Source organism: Leptopilina boulardi, unplaced genomic scaffold, assembly GCF_019393585.1.
Source record: "Leptopilina boulardi isolate dan_hultmark-lab unplaced genomic scaffold, ZJU_Lbou_2.1 LbouV2_362, whole genome shotgun sequence".
NCBI lineage: Eukaryota > Metazoa > Arthropoda > Insecta > Hymenoptera > Figitidae > Leptopilina > Leptopilina boulardi.
The window spans coordinates 2,658,445-2,671,516 of record NW_026137932.1 but is presented as its reverse complement, the minus strand read 5'-3'; the positions used below and the strand labels follow the sequence as shown (position 1 = coordinate 2,671,516).

At 31.4% G+C, this 13,072-nt stretch overlaps 1 protein-coding gene across 2 annotated transcripts in view; it reads right to left on the bottom strand.

Moving 5' to 3' along the window:
- LOC127286831 (transcription factor SOX-13) overlaps positions 1-13,072 on the bottom strand; it is a 209,691-nt gene that overhangs the window by 169,442 nt on the left and 27,177 nt on the right. The window lies entirely within an intron of this gene.

Below are 13,072 nucleotides of genomic sequence, written 5' to 3'. Positions count from 1 at the left end.
AAAATAACCTCAAACGTATTTAATAATTATTATTTTGTTCTTATTCTTATTACTATTATGAATATATAATTATAATTTTCACATTTCACAGTTTCACATTTCGAATGTCGTTCTATTGTAATAATTTGACGAATAACGGTCAGTTAATTTTGAATTTTAAGTGTTCACACCAAACTGGACAAAATTTGCTACCTAATGATCAATTCACAATGAATTCAAAGGCTAAAGTCTAATTCACACCAATTGCAACTATTTACGGTCAATTCATAATAAAATTAAAAATTAACATTCAATTGACAAGGAAATCATTTATTTACGATTTATAATAATTTCGATAAAATTTTTTTTACAATAATTAACGATTATCATAAAAATTATTATCAATTATTATCACCTTATAATAGCAATTATAATGAAAATAAAAACGTATAAAAACACTTTATAATACTTGTCAATATATGGAATTTAACGAAAATAATCACGTTTTATTAAATTGAATAACCAGTATTTTTACACTGGCTTAGAAAAATCTCGAATGCAGTTTACAAAATAGCAAAAAAAAAAAAAAAAGGCGGAACAGCTTAACATAATGCAATTAAGCGTGTACAATTTTTTTTCTCGCTCATTCGTTTCTCTATACAAAAGCCATTCACGTGGTGATATACACGTAACACACATATAGAAAGGAAAAAAAAAACGGACACCGTTATTCCCTTCATCGCGTAATTAATTCACATTAAATAGCGAGATGTAAATTTTACTCGCCATTCTTCTGCAAATATAGAAGAAGAGAAAAAAAAGTTGTGAGAGATATTAAAAACTATGAATTAGGATTGCTTATTAAAATTATATTCATTGCGAGTGAAAAAAAAGTAGTGGTGGGGGGGGGGCAAAAAAATAAAGAAGCAGGAAATAAAAGTAAAGATGAGAGGGATTAAAATAAAAGAGGTTGTGGGGGAAAAAAGAGAGAAAATAAAGTCAGGAGAGAGAAATGAAAGAAAGAGCGAAAAGCGTGATTGCATATATGTCAGACACAATAACTCTTCTGTTCGAACCCTTGGCCTCGCGCGCTCTCACTTGGGACGGGACGAAACGGAAACCGAGGGAGAGTTAATAAAGTGTGTAAAGAGAAAAGACTGGCAACAGGCCCGTATTCGCGCGCTGACCATTCATGTGTGTTTAAAGAACGGACTTGTAAAATAATAAAAAAAAAAAAAAGTTGGCCTCCTCTAACTTCTGACACTTGCACACGTTATATGCATGTACCTGAGCGAGCACGAGTCGATGCGTGGTGCGCCTTTCTCGCTAAAGCGTTGTAAATTTTATTTTACGCCGAGTATCCGTCGCGATGAATAGCCTGTTTAGCACGAATTATGATTTAGCATTATTCTTCAGGGGCAAACAAGATTTACGGGAAATTACGCTGTCGAACGTGTTTCAACTCTTGGTAAAGCAGGGCGAAGAGAAAAATTTTCTGCATCTTTGCAAAAAGAAAAAAAAAACAATGTTCTTTTCTGAAAAAGTATATTTTAAATAATCATCGTAATTGACAAACATACAAGTGTCCAATTTGTAGTAAAAAAAAAAAATTGTAGTAAATTTTATGGGAAACTTGCCTAATTATTGTTTTTGGACATTCTCAACCCTGCTAACCACCTTAAGATTTCACTACCGAAATTAATACAGCTACCCAACCTTGACGATTGCATCACTGTGGACAGAATTATAGGCCTAAGCAGAATGAAATCTTTAATCGTAAATTTTAAGCTTTTACATGAGAGAGAAAAGGATAAAAATATGTTTTGTCCTTTTCTCTCTCATGTAAAAGCTTAAGATTTACGATTGAAGATTTCATTCTGCGTTGTTCCATAGGCAAAAATCACAACTAACAGTTTTCCGAACAGATATTAGCAGATAATTTAGAAAGAACCAATCTATCAAAATTAAATTAAAATTTTTGTGATTTAATTTTTTGAAATTCTCAACATTCAGATACAAGAACAATTAAACGATATGAAAAAGAACAATTATAATATGTTCTATTTCAACATAAACAAAAAATTTTTCCAAAGCTAATAATAAGATTATTAATTTTCATTACACTTTGTTAGATCTACTAATTGGTGCTTTGTAAACACTCCTTTGTTTCTAAAAAGCACAATACCGTTAAAGCATTTTCTCTTTCTCTCTAATAAAGTAAATAAAGAGCCCACCTGACAAGTTTTATATTCGGTTTGGTGGCTTCTCTCTCTCTCTCTTTTTGCTCTTATAACCACTCTTTCTTATGTGCCTTGGCCTGTTCCATCCCTGGTCGCTTGCGGCGCAAAGATCGATGAATGTATACGGCCGGAGATGGAAGAAAATTCGGGACCAGTTTTCGCATTCTCGACACAGAGCCTTTCTATTATCTTTATATCGATATCGTTTCTGCGCTTAATCGACTTTTGGAACTTTTTTCAGATGATGCACCTGCTGCATTCACCAAATATGGTCACGCGTGCTTTACTCCCATTTAAAGGGCGTAAATGTGCGTTAATTTTTTTTTTTTTAATTTCAACAGATGGTAATTATTTTTATAGCTATATAGGTAATTATTTTTTCATACCGTTTTTTAACAGTTAGCGTTCATTAAAAATGTTCGCTTCCCTTTTTTATTTATGTTTATTGCTGCGCTATAAATACACCAAGATGAAAAAAAAAAACGAATCAGTTTGTGGTCATAGACTAAATAATTGTGGGAGGAGATTTATAAATTATGATAGTTTTTTCTTTCTAAAAGCAGGCGGGTATAGTAAAACGGTATTTTGTTCAATTGACGGGTTAGAATTTATGGAATAATACACCTTTATTTTTTTTCTTCGATATACTCTTAACAGGAGTTTATTATTTCAGGAATCGTTCAAGAATTTCTAAAATGGAATTTTATTCCGGACTGAAATTATGTTTAAAGACACTTTCGTTAATTACGTAAGAGATATTATGAGGTATTTTGAAAACTAATATTAGTGAAGAAAAATATTTTCCTAGCGATGAGAGAAAAGGTATTCAGAAACTTTGGAAGACTTCTTTTTAACCTTCTTTTTTGGTAACATACTTTAGTTTGGAGAGACACGACAATCACGTTTTCAGAGGTGCCTCTCCTTTCTCTTATCCGAATTCTTTTCCACAGATTCAACTTGAACGCATCATCGCTGCTGGATATCGCGTCACTGCAAAGAAGCCTGTTTGCTTCTTCCTTCTTTCTTGGACAGCGATATAAACTTTTAGAAAGTGTTTATCAACAGTCGGGAGGAAAACAAAAATAAAATCAAAAATCGTAATTTTAAATTAATAGAAACTTATTTGGCATCATTGAAATTTACATTAGAAAAGCATTGTTTAACAAATATTTGTAATTATAAATTGAACCAAATATTTTCCTCTAGTGGAAAAAAAAGATACTTTCGTCCATCACTTTCATTTCAGGTAGTTGGACACCTTAAAACGTGATTGCTATCTGAACTGACGATCAATTTCATTCCGACCAAATTATTACCGTTAGTCTCGCATTGTACGTGGTAATACTACCGTGCTCATCTTGACGGGATCCGATTGTATATATATTTATTCTCATTGGTCACGGTCCAGAACGTCTTGAGAGAGTGCATTAACAATACGGAGACGATTCTGCACTTATTATTGTCTCTTGTCTTGTCTCGTATAGACACAATCACGAGGAAACAAGGAGCAAAATGCAATGCACTAGAGAGAGAAATTATCGAGGTATGAATATGTCAAGTACAAGATGAAACAAAAGAGAATCTTGTTTAGAGTCTCTCTCCGTGTGCGCGCGTAGGTGCCAATTATTTATCGTTCCTGTCATCATTCTCAACGACATTATTCGAAAATCTTTTCTAAATTGAAATTCAAAGATCTTCAAAAAAAATAGATTTGCAAATTAATTATTCCACTCGAGAAGAAAAAATTGTAATTCTGCAGTTATTGAAAATTTCTGTATATTAATTTCGATATAAATAAATATCCTAAAACACCCCATAATTTAACAGTTGGTAAATATTAGGGTAACCTGAAGTGGTTCAGAGTTTTATTTATTTTCAAGTTATGTTATGTCAAAAAACAGTCATAAATTTATCAATGTTTTATTAAAATAGAAAAAAGTTACACAAGTTTGTCATATCGATTAAAGAATTATATATATATATGACAGTGACAATAATAGTATAGTGGCATGTCATTTATGTGCACCTTTTTGGAAGAGTGAAATGAACATTGAAAAAATTTACTTATGGCCGATAATTTATGTATAAGAAGTGAATCCCCTTTGGTAGCGATAAGATTGGATCGTCAGAGAGAATGAGAGAACTTTACACACAGCGAATACCAAAATGCCGTATAATCGCTTCCACTGGCGGACATAATTGAAGGACCGACTGCGGAGCGAATGCCAGTAAATGCATCACGGAAATAATCGACGACCGCGGCACGCGGGTTAATGTCCTCCCTTTTCGATGGACCACATATGAACACATGTCCAACACACATTGAAATCATTAGTTTCTTCAAGAAGCTCATTTTTCAACATTTTCGGTAGCTTCAGAAAACATTTTTACTTTGGAAAAATATCCAATTAGCCTCGGGAGTAGATAATCTTTAAATTCCTCACAAGAGAAAGAGAGAATTTCTCATTCTTTCAACTCGACATATATGTATATATATATATATATATAAACTAACAGTAAAATTATCCCATAGAGATGAGATAAGTTCCATATATATATATGTATATAGAATTTATACCTTTTTAGAAAATTTTCAAAAACAGTTATGAATATATATATATGAAAAATTTTGATTGTTAAAATCTTTTCTTTTTTTTTTTTATTTTCTCTCACGGAATTCGTGAATGCCGATATAAAAAAAATGAGGCTGACAATATGAAATAAGACTATTATTATTATTATTATATTCTTCCAGATATGAGGTAAACGAGTCGAATTTTTGATGGTTGAATGGAAAAATATGGGACCCATCCCTGCTCGTTTCCTCGTTTGGATATCAGCATCTACTTAAATTCTTGACATTTGAGGAGGAGCCGAAAAAACATTCATGCGAACAAAGGCGATCCACGAGAGGCATAAAGGCTCGATGTCGTTTCATAAAGATACGGGTTTATCGTCTTGCTTGTCCTCTCTAAAGGGTTTCATTGCTCTCTCTGACGCGCCTCGATGAGTCTCGGACACCAAAATAACAAAAAAAAAAAAGAAGAAAAAAAAATACGCCCTTTTACTTCAACACCTTGCCCATTACGACAGAATTCAGGTGTTGAGCAATCTTGTGGTTTATAAAATATCGATATTCTCACTAAAAACGTGGTTCTTTTTTAGAAAAAAGAAATTGTTCAATTAAATGTCTTATTTGGAAATTGACTATATTAACTCAATACAGTGATTTAGAAGTTAGAACTATTTTTTCCTGTATATTTTACATCCTAATGTTTATTTTCTAAATTTTAATTCTTTCTAATTCGTCCCAATTCTTCTTATTTCAACCAAATTTTACCTAATTCATCCTAATTCCTCCTATTTCATCCGAATTCTATCTAATTCGTCCCAATTCATACCCATTCTTCTTAATTCATCTTTATTCCTCATATTTTATTTAAATTTTGCCTAATTTGTCCCAATTTTTCTTAATTTAACTTACTTCCTTCTAATGCTATACCCAATTCCTCCTATTTTATCCGAATTCTACCTAATTTGTCTCAATTCATGCCAGTTCTTCTTAATTCATTCTATTTTACCCAAATTCTGACTAATTCGTCCCAATTCTTCTTATTTCAATCTAATTTTACCTAATTCATCCTAATTCCTCCTATTTCATCCGAATTCTACCTAATTCGTCCCAATTCATACCCATTCTTCTTAATTCATCCTAATTCCTCATATTTTATTCAAATTTTGCCTAATTTGTCCCAATTTTTCTTAATTTAACTTACTTCCTTCTAATGCTATACCCAATTCCTCCTATTTTATCCGAATTCTACCTAATTTGTCTCAATTCATTCCAGTTCTTCTTAATTCATTCTATTTTACCCAAATTCTGACTAATTCGTCCCAATTCTTCTTATTTCAATCTAATTTTACCTAATTCATCCTAATTCCTCCTATTTCATCCGAATTCTACCTAATTCGTCCCAATTCATACCCATTCTTCTTAATTCATCCTAATTCCTCATATTTTATTCAAATTTTGCCTAATTTGTCCCAATTTTTCTTAATTTAACTTACTTCCTTCTAATGCTATACCCAATTCCTCCTATTTTATCCGAATTCTACCTAATATGTCTCAATTCATTCCAGTTCTTCTTAATTCATTCTATTTTACCCAAATTCTGCCTAATTCGTCCCAATTCATCCTAATTTCTTCGAATTCTACCTACTTCTACCTAATTCGCCCCAATTCATCCTAATTTCTTCGAATTCTACCTACTTCTACCTAATTCGTCCCAATTCATCCTAATTTCTTCGAATTCTACCTACTTCTGCCTAATTCGTCCCATTCATCCTAATTTCTTCGAATTCTACCTACTTCTACCTAATTCGTCCCAATTCATCCTGATTCTTATATAATTCGTTTGAATTCATTCTAATTCTTCTTAGTTAATTCGTAATTAACTATACTATACTATACTATATTCTTATATAATTCGTTTGAATTCATTCTAATTCTTCTTAGTTAATTCGTAATTAACTATACTAATTCAATTAGTGAACTTTAACAAATGAATTTGTAATTTTCTATTAATTATAGTTAATTTTGACTAAGAATTAGTTAAAACGGTTACTATGATTCGTTTAATGAACGAATCGTTCAAAATTATAGTCAAAAATGACTATAATTCAGATTTGGAGAGTAGTTAGTAGAAATTAGAAATGGAGATAAGTAGGAAAAGCGCGAATTAAGAAGAGTTGGAATTGGGAATTAGAAATGTGAGAAGGGTTGCAATAAACGGAAAATGAATATTATAGGAATTAGAAAGTAAAAAATGTCAAATAAAAATTAAACAGTTGAATGTGGAAGATACGAATTAGAAATTCTAAAATAAAATTAGTAAAGAAAAATTGTGAATTATAAATAATAAAATAAAAATGAGAAATTTATAAAGTATAAGAATTATAGGATATGTGAAGTTTCAAATGAAAAGCTAAGATTTGAAAATAAAAATAATAGAAAATAGTTTTGCGAGAAAAGTTAAGTAATCGCGATTCTCTGGTTGACTGAGTTCTGAGCTACTTATATACTTCTCTATAAGTATATATATTGGTACTATACAACAGTCGCTGTACTGCACCAATATGGTATATGGAATATCTTCATAAAATAATATAATACACTATATGTGGTTTCTGATCAATATTACACACAATAATTTCCAACTATATTTGAATCGAACTTCAGTTTATAGTTTAAATTGTATACGCGTAAAGTGCAATGTAATTTCACCACAATTTAATAGCAATTTTCACGCTCAATGAGAAATGGAAAATTTGAAATATTATTATTAATAATATATATATATATATATAACAATTTATGCCCGGCATGCGATAAAATTTTTTTGACTTCTGTTTCTGTTTATTTTTTGTTTGCCTTGGAGTAATCTCTTCAAGTTATATACGATAATGTTTACGTCAGGCATGACAAAGCGATTTTTTACCGCATGAACGAAACGAGATCGAGTGGGCGCCCGCGAGTTATGTCACGCTATTGAGATCACCACAACTCGCAAAGTATGCAAGGCGACCGGAAAGGAACGGCAAGTGGGCCACTCTTGAAACGGATGAGCAGGTGAGCCCGTGTAAATCAGGGTGAACATAACTCGCAAAGCGGAAGGGGATTAGAATTCACTGGCTCTGCACACCCCACCTCATCTCTTATACTCATTCCGCGGTAACTCGCGAAAAAAAAATATTCACACTAAGAAAAATGTAATCTTCCGTTTCAATGGATTCTTTTCATTTTGGCTGCGTGTAACTTTTTTTCTTTTGTACACGGTATCAAATAAGGGATTTTCTCTCAATTTGAGAGGATTTTAATATTATTTCAAAATTTTATAGAATGAATGCAACTTTTTCTCTATTTAACAAAAAGAATTTTTTGAGAGAAAATCAGAAGTGAATTATTTCTTTTAATCGAAGAGGAAAATAGGGAGGAATTATTTTTTGGCATATATTGCTCTCACAGAAAAAACTTGGACTCATTTTTGTTGCAACTCATTTTCTTTTGGGTATCGAAATGAGTATGGGACAAACTTCATGTTATTCAAAATGATATTGGCTGGAATTTCAGATTTCTAAGTTGGCATCATAAGCAGAGTAATTTTGTATTTCAATTATTGTTTCTAATATTTCAACAACACCAGAAAGATTATTTTGACCAGTACGAATATTTAGAAGTTTTTAAATAAAAATTATTTATTATTATTTACGTAGATAATAATTAATTTCATAAGTTTTTAAATTTACCGCTATTATTTAAGTTGGCAGTACCGTTCCTGTTGTCAAAACACATGTTTTCATTTTTCTAACCTAAAAACATATTTCCTTTATTATTTTATTACGCGATTACAAGCAATTTTTAATCAAATATATTAAGTCTAGCGTGTTATTTACTTCTTTGTAATTATTATATTTCATGTTTTTGTGCAAAATTATTCGTTATTTCACAATATTTTTCCATTTTTCTTTTTCTCAAAATGAAACTTGCCTGTTTCATTTTGATACTTTTACCTTAGAACTCGAAATGAAACAACCAGTTTCATTTTTGTTGCGAATCAAATTGAGTATAGAATCTATACTCAATTTGAATTCAGGTTTTTTCTGTGCTTTGCAAGTAAAAATCATTTATAAAAAATAGTATATCCTCTAGATTATAAGAAAAAAATCATGCTTTGAGTTTGATAAAAGGGGCCTAGAAATAAAATTTTCCATGCTTTATAAAAGGGTCAGAGTTTATCGAAAGAGGTAATTTCCTCTCAATAGAAGATTACTTAATTAATTGCTGTGACTAATAAAAGAAATCTTTTTTAATTCCTTTTTTTTGGGTAATCTTTCAATTAATGAATAGCAATGTTTTATACAATATATATATGTGTTATAATAAAATGTAAAATTTGCCAACTAGAGGGAAGAGACTAATAATTTTCTAATGAGAGGATTACGCAAGTGGCGAGTGCGTCTTAGAGCGGAGATAGATGAAGTAACGGGACAAATTTATAATATAATAGAGAAGATGGACGAGCGTTACGGAACGCCTCGGAGGTGCTCACCGGGGATCCCGTTTACATCAACGAAATTTATCCCGGCAGTGCGGTGCCGTAGAGTGCTAAGCTAGTATCTGCGAGGCATTCACATATTACACACACACACACATACACACCGGCACTGGATCCCATCTCGATAAATAATCGACGTTCACCTCCTATCCCGTTCTCGGGAGCGATCAAGAAGAATGGGAATATTCATAAATCAGCGATGTAATCGCTCAGAAAAAAGAAGTCAAAAAAAAAAAGAAAAAAAAATGTTGGAAACGAAAAAGGCACAAGTTTGTGAACAACCATCTCTGACAAACTCAAGACAAAACACGCAACGATAAAGAGAGGGGGATTTAAAAAAAGAGAATACACCATTATTACATCTGGACGGTGTACGAAACACGCTCTTGGCTATTTCAGTTGAGTCTTGGGCATTTTATTTTACTTTCAGGGAATTATTCCTCATTTTCATATTATCTTGAATCGTTGATATTATTTTGTTGTTGAAAGAGTAATTTCTATTTTGTTTTTTTTTTATTATTTTTTATGTCTTACTACGCAGTATGCTAATAATGACTGATAAAACTTGTTAAGATTCCTTCATTATCGACATATTCTGCGTTGTTTCTTAAAAACCGTAATTTTTATTTCGAAAATCTTGGTAGTATTCATTATTATTTGAAGACTAAACTAAATGACACAACTATTTTTTCCGAATTTGATTGTAAAATTTTAGATTTCTTCATTACCGACATATTTGACGTCCTCATTTCTCGTTGTTTCATGAAAACTGCAAGTGTTATTATAAAAATTTCAGTAGCATTTACTTATTTGTGGACTAAACTATAAATGCCACTATTTCTTTCGAATTTGATTATAAAATTTCCATATTAACCCAAGTAGAAATATCCGTAGCTCGCCGTAATTAAACACCGGCATGGTACTGATCCAATACTGGCTGTCGGTATTGACTTTCAGTACTGGCAGTGTACTGACTAATACACCGAATCAGTACTATGTCGGAGGTAAAAAAATATTAAAACCAGTACTGGCAGTACACTGTCATTCACACCGAATCAGTACTATGTCGGTGATAAAAAAACATTAAATGAAAAAGTCTTTAAATTATTTCAATAGGTAGAAAACGATGATTTTTTATTTAAAAAAATGTATATTAATTTCTTTCGAATACTTTCCCTCAAAATTTTGGATGTAATTGTAATGTATTATTATATACCTATATAAAATATATTTATGTTTTTTTAGTTATTTTAGTACTCATTGAAATATGTGCAGTAAGTTATTTATCATGCATACAATAACAATAAGTTGAGAATTTTTTTCTAATAGTTTTAAAAATAAAGCAAATGTAATTTTTTCACTGTAATTTTTAAATATTATTAATAATTAAATATTAAATTTAAAAAATTTTTCACCATTCATATTTTACAGTCGTCTTTTATTAACTTATTTTTAATTATGTAATTCATCAATCATTTTTGTCTGTTTTAATATTATTTACGGTAAAAATAATTTATTAAAAATATTTAACTGAAATTGATATCCAGTTTTATTTCATTAAATCTTTGTAAAAATTGAAAAAATTTTGTGAGTTTAAAAAATTTAAGAATAAATTCATTTTATTTTCGTGATCAATAGATAATACAAACTTTGAAATCAAAACTTTTGTATTAGGTGAACTACTTCAAGTCAGCACTTCAAGCCAGCGCGGCTGTGCGGTATGCGTATCTGACTTGCGTTCTAAGGGTTTAGGGTTCGATCCCCCATGCGTGCGAGATTTTTCGTTCTTAGTTTTAAGTGTTATAAGTACAATATTTGTTCATGTGTAATATCAATTATTAAATAATTATTAAATTAAGTATAAGTGCAAAGTAAAAAAAATTAAATATTATGAATTTAAAAAAATAAAAAAAATTACAACACAAATTATTTTTTGTAAAATAATTTATTAAAAATAAAATAATTTAATTAATATAAATGATAATTATTATTTTAATTATTTATTGTTAATAATATTTTATATATTCTAAATAACATTAACTATTATTGGCTTCACATTACCTGTTCGTGGTAAAAATGGGAGTAATAAGCTAATAAGGATGAAATTTGCATTGGAAAGCGTGTTTTAGCATTTTGTAAAAAAGTGAGATTTTAAGTCCGGATGAGTACTTTGCCAGTATTATGCCAGTATTATTCTAGTACTACGTTAGTACTGGTGAGCGGGACAAAATCAGTACTGGACAGCGTTACCAGCCAGGGTTGGTCCACTACTGGCCCAGTACGGCAGTCAGTACTATTATACTGACTGGCAGTGTTGGGTCAGTACTATGCCAGTGGCACATTTCTACTTGGGAATGTCCATATTCCACGTTATTTCTCGAAAATTGCAAGTGTTAATATAAAAGTTCTGTTAGCATTTGTTTATTTTAGGCCTAAACTAAATGCCACAGGTATTTTTTTCCGTATCCATCAAATTTTCATTAACAGATTTCTGCTTTACCGACAGACATATAGTTTTTTCATTATTAATAATCGGTAATTTTTATTCCGATTTGGAAAATTTTACAATTTTTGTTTCTTGCAATGAAACAAGTGTGATTTGTAAAAAGAACTGTATCTTGTGAATTTTGACGTCTGGTAAAATTAAAATTGTTCTCCAACATGTGACATACAATCTGTCCAGAATTCGTGGTAAGTGGAAACGAGGAAGAGAGGTATATATGTCGCTTGGATATCGTCTTTCCAAAGAGTAGAGGTTGCTTGCCTCGCACGATTATTCCCAGTTTCATTAGTTCCAACGTCAGGATAATCCCTAGCGCCGTGTAGCTTGAGTTTAAGTACAAGCAAGAAGAAAATCAGTTGGCAAGTACGCCATGGGTGTAAACTGTAAGCGATCCACTCCAGCAACAGTAGAAGCAGCAGAGCAATATGGTGGGAGGGGATCTTATTGCACCAACGATTACCGGTCGTTCGATTAATCGAAAACAAGTTTGCCGAGGGGGTTGACCTATGGCAAGGGCACTCGCCCAGTAGAGGAGAAGGAGGAGGAGGAGAAGAAAAGGTGAGAGTCCACACAACGGGTGTACCACCACCAGGTGCATACGTGGAAAGACGACAAAAAAATTTAAATGAAAAAAAAAATAAAGAATAGTGTTAGGAGATGAGGGAGAAATTTGTTTTAATTCTTTTCCTCCCTTTCTTTGATCGATAATGGATTTTTTTATTTTATTCCCTCCGAGAGATGAAATATTACGAATGTGTTGAGGAAACGAAAAAGGTGGAGGTGCATCTTCCTCCTTCTACTTTGTATTTTAGAAAAGAATTAAAAGATAGGAGGAAGAAGAGGAGGAGGAGGAGGTAAAGAAATTACAAAAGAATCGATAATTGTGAAACTAAACAGAAATAATAGAAGAAAAGAAGGAGAAAGAGAGGTCGAACAAGGGAAGAAGGTAGAGAAATGACGAAGGAAGGGATAATTACAAAAGTATACAGAAATAAGGGAAGAGAGGAAGGAGAAAGAGAGTTAGAATAAGGAGAGGAGGTAGATAAACATTATAAAGGAAGAGCTAATAACAAAAGTGTAAAAAATTTAAAAGGAGGGAAAAAAAGAACAAGTTGTTGAGGTTAAGAAATTACGGAGGAAGGGATAATAGTAAAAGTAAACAGAAATAAGAGAAGAGAAGAAGAAGAATAGGAGTAGGAGATATAAAAATGATAAAGGAGGGAATAATAACAAAA